The 4,870-nt window shown below is 42.3% G+C and overlaps 1 non-coding gene across 1 annotated transcript; it reads right to left on the minus strand.

Annotated features, from left to right (window-relative positions):
- Positions 1–1,685: 1,685 nt before the first annotated feature.
- On the minus strand, positions 1,686–1,792 carry LOC112082769. The gene has a single exon (XR_002897342.1). It is a non-coding gene; the product is annotated as a small nucleolar RNA R71 (small nucleolar RNA).
- Positions 1,793–4,870: the final 3,078 nt, after the last annotated feature.

Here is a 4,870-nt window from a genome sequence, read left to right on the forward strand (position 1 = left end):
TTTATCCGTTAAAGCCGGGTCAGGACCCGGTTTGTTCCGGGCTGACCCGGTTCGTTTTTAGAGAAGTATAAATAATTTTTAGGGTTTTTTTTTTAGAGAACTAAGTTTTATTCCCTTTGTCTCTTGCCTCTTTTGTGAAAGACTCAATTAAGAAGAGAATTATCTATATTTGAGTGTTAGATTAGAAGTGCTTAGGGCTAGATTCATTGATTCATCTCTCTAAACAGCTGTTCTCTATGCTAGATCCTTGCATATCACGTGAGATCTAGATTCTGGGAATTTCATGCACCAAAAGTATTTGATGAAATTCCTGAAAGAGCTGTATTAGAGGTTTAAGCATTTTCTGCATGATGATGTATTGTTAATTGCTTGAATGATCATTAAGAACAGTTTATTAATGCATATTGATTCATATTTCACAAATGGGATTTTGGTTTGAAAATGGATTAGTATAGGGGTTAATACCTTCATGAGAGGATTAACCTAGATTAGAGTTCTTAATCATTTGAATCATGTCTCATCATTGTCATTAGCATTTCTAGTTTAGCACCAAAGCACCCTAACCAACTATCATGTCTAGAATCTCATGCCTCCATCATATCATATTCACATCATTTGTCATTGTCATTGGTCTTTAATCCTGTTTAAGTTTGTAGTTGTCATTAGTTAACCAAAATCACTCTTGTGTGCTTGAATTAAGAACATAATCACATAGTTTAGTGTCTAACACCACATCTGGATTGATAAACCTCTTTGTGCTACTTTGACAAGGGGATTGATAGCCCTGAGACCTTAAAAAGTCTTGTCTATCAATTGGCGCCGTTGTCAAATTGTGGTTTGTTTAGCATTAAGCTCTGATCTGTTCTTGAGATCAAGTGCTTACTTTCTTGTTTTTACTGATTACCTTCAAATTCTGATTGTGATTTCAGGTGTATGAACACCAGGTCTAGATCAAGAAGCTGTGGTCCACCTTTCCCTCTCAACGACAATATCAATCTTCTAGTACCAAGGAGGAGAAGGGACAGACGTGGTAGACAAATTGATCAGACTGAGATGGCAGAACAAGGAGATCACGTGGTAGATATAGAACAACCAGTTCATGAGCTACAGGCTCAAGGTTATGGAGCTGGTAATGGAGTTGGTCAAGGGCTTCATCAGGGTAATGTTCATCAGGAACAGGTGCACCATCAACAAGCTTATGTCCACCAGGGACAACATCAAGCTCATCAACAGAGGCAACAGGCCAATGTTCAGCAAAGACAACAAGTGCACCACCAACCCCAGCCTTTCCAACACCAACAAAGAAGATATGAGAACCCCAAGTCTATGTTGGAGAGAATGACAGGGCCAATGCTCATCAGTATGGAGCTGGAATTCAGGCACCACCTGTGCAAAACAACAACTTTGAAGTGAAGGCATCATTGCTGAATATGGTCCAGAACTCAAAGTTCCATGGGTTAACAATGGAAGATCCCTTGGAACACTTGGATCAGTTTGATAAGGTGTGTGATCTGACAAAGATAAATGGAGTTTCTGAGGACAACTTCAAGCTAAGACTATTCCCATTCAGTCTTGGTGACAAAGCTCATCAATGGGAGAAGAATCTTCCAAGAGGCTCCATTCAAACCTGGGAGCAATGCAAGCAAGCCTTCTTATCTAAGTTCTTCTCCACCTCAAGAACTGCAAAACTGAGGAACCAAATCTCTAGCTTCACTCAGCACAGCAATGAGAGTTTTGGTGAAGCATATGAGAGATTCAGGAGCTACACAAACCAATGCCCACACCATGGGTTTAGTAAGGCTTCTCTTCTCAGCACACTTTATAGAGGAGCTCTTCCCAAGATTAGAAACCAGTTGGATACTGCTTCCAATGGGAACTTTCTGGGTAAAGAGATACATGCTGCTTTAGAGCTAGTGGAGAACTTAGCATTGAGCAATGATACCTATGGTGAAGACTATGACAGATCAAATAGGTCTGAAGGTTCAAGCTCAGAACAGAGGCTCACTAGGGAAGTTAAGGAGTTGAGAAGTGAATTAGATAAGTTGAAGTTGGTAACTCACAAACCAATACATTTTGTTGGAGAGTATGAGGAACCATCTCAGATCTTTGAGAACATCAGTGAAGAGGGTCTTACCAAAGAGGAGCTTAACTACATTGGGAATCAGAGGTTCCAGAGATATCAGTATGGTAATGCCAATCCAAACCTTTCTTACAGGAACACCAATGTAGCTAACCCACAAGACCAGGTCTATCCCAATTCTCCAGCTCCACAAAACTTTGTTCCCAAGAACAACTTTCAAGGATCTTTTCAACCAAAGAATCAGTTTGCTCAGAATCAAGGTTTTGGTCAGCAACAGCAACCATTTCAGGGTCCTAGTTTCAGTACACAGCAGCAGAAAGCACCACCAGGGTTTGGTTCTCCACAGTTCCAACAGCAAGCGCCTGTTCAACAACAGTTTCAGCCACCAACGGTTCAACAGCAGCCACAGATGGGTACAGATATGGTTGGTATTCTGCAACAACTACTTCAGGGTCAACAGATCTTTGCAAGCCAAAATGCAGCCATGCAGCAGGAAATCAAGGAACTGAAGCAGAACCAGGCCTCAAGCTCAAGGAACCCAGGTCACTTACCTGGAAAACCAGAACCCAACACCAAGGAATATGCCAAGGCCATTACACTGAGGAGTGGGAAGGAGTTACCTGGTATTGAGAACAACAATGTGATCATTGAGGACAATGATCAAACTGAGGGGAAGGCAGCCTTAAAAGAGGATCAAGTTTCTGAGAAACCAAGGACAGAAAAGGGTAAAGAGGTAGCAAAGGAACCAGAACCAGAAAAAGTATATGTGCCACCACCTCCATACCAACCCAAGCTCCCATTTCTAGGGAGATTCAAGAAGCAACTAGTGGACAAGGCAAGAGCTGTATTTGAGAAGGCACTCAATGAGACACCACTCACTATGCCTCTCATTGATGCATTCTTAATGATGCCAAAGATGGGGAAGTTCTTGAAAGATGCCATTCTGAACAAAACAAAAGAGCTTCAAGGCATGGTGGTACTAAGTCATGAATGCAGTGCTATCATTCAGAAGAAGTCCATTCCAAGGAAGTTAACTGATCCAGGGAGCTTCACACTCCCTTGTGCCATTGGACCTCTTCTATTCTCTGGATGTCTTTGTGATCTAGGAGCATCAATCAGGTAGATGCCATTCTCCATAGCTAAGAAGCTGGGCTTTAGAGTCTTCAAACCTGCAAGGATCTCTCTTATCCTTGCAGATAGATCAGTTAGATTGCCTGTTGGTATGTTGGAAGATCTACCTGTCAAGATTGGTGGTTTTGAGGTTCCAACAGATTTTGTTGTACTGGAAATGGATGAAGAGCCAGTAGATCCTCTTATCTTAGGCAGGCCATTCTTAGCAACTGCAGGAGCTATTATTGATGTGAGAGGTGGGGTAATAGAGCTTCAACTTAGATCTGAAAGACTCAAGTTTGATGTGAATGAGATGATGAAGAAACCCACCATTGAGGGTCAATGTTTCTATGTGGAGACAATGGATCAGTTGGCTGATGAGTTGCTTGAGGAGCTGAACACTGAGGATCCTCTTCAAGCTGCTCTAACTCAAGAACGAGGAGACAATGGGCTCTTAGCTGAGGCAAGTGAAGGGTATAAGCTGTATTTGGACAATGCAAGAGAGCTGGGTCCTGAGACAAGGTTTTTGGAGCTGGAACCAAGTGGCTCTGAAGTTTTTGCTATCAAAGGATCAGACACCAGCCAAAGCAGCTTGGACCAGGATTGGAATGAGGCTGATGCACCCCCTGTTGAGCTCAAACCTCTACCAACAGGGCTCAAGTATGCTTTCTTGGGCTTAAACTCCACATATCCAGTAATCATCAATGATAGCCTATTAGAGGATCAAGAGAGTGCATTGCTTAGCAAGATAAGAAAGTTCAGGAGAGCCATAGGGTATTCTTTGGCTGATATTAGAGGGATCTCTCCTGACATTTGCACCCACAGGATCCACCTAGAGGACCAATCTATGTCCTCTATTGAGCATCAACGACGACTTAACCCCAACCTTAAGGAAGTGGTTAAGAAGGAGATACTAAAACTTCTTGAGGCAGGGATAATTTACCCAATCTCTGACTCAAGATGGGTGTCTCCTGTTTATGTTGTGCCCAAGAAGGGTGGGATCACAGTGGTCGAGAAGGATGAGCTTATAGCTACTAGAACTGTCACAGGACACAGAATGTGTATAGACTATAGAAAGCTCAATGCAGCCTCTAGGAAGGATCATATTCCTTTACCTTTCATTGATCAGATGTTAGAGAGGCTTGCAAACCACCCCTTCTTTTGTTTTCTCGATGGGTACTCTGGATTTTTTCAAATTCCCATAGATCCAAGAGATCAAGAGAAAACAACATTCACATGCCCCTTATGGCACATTTGCATACAGGCGAATGCCTTTTGGTCTCTGTAATGCACCAGCCACTTTTCAAAGATGTATGATGCACATTTTCTCTGACATTATTGAAGAAAAAGTTGAGGTGTTCATGGATGACTTTAGTGTCTATGGCTCCTCCTTCTCGGATTGTCTCTCAAATTTATCACAGGTTTTGGAGAGATGTGAGCAGCATAACTTGGTGTTGAACTGGGAGAAGTGCCACTTCATGGTTCAGGAAGGAATAGTTCTTGGACACAAGATATCTGAGAAGGGCATAGAGGTTGATAGGGCAAAGGTGGAAGTGATGGTGAATCTGCAAACTCCCACTTCAGTTAAAGGGATAAGGAGTTTCCTTGGGCATGCAGGGTTTTATAGAAGATTCATAAAGGACTTCTCAAGAAATGCCAGGCCCTTGACAAGACTGTTGT

Source organism: Eutrema salsugineum, unplaced genomic scaffold (genome assembly GCF_000478725.1).
Source record: "Eutrema salsugineum unplaced genomic scaffold, Eutsalg1_0 scaffold_73, whole genome shotgun sequence".
NCBI lineage: Eukaryota > Viridiplantae > Streptophyta > Magnoliopsida > Brassicales > Brassicaceae > Eutrema > Eutrema salsugineum.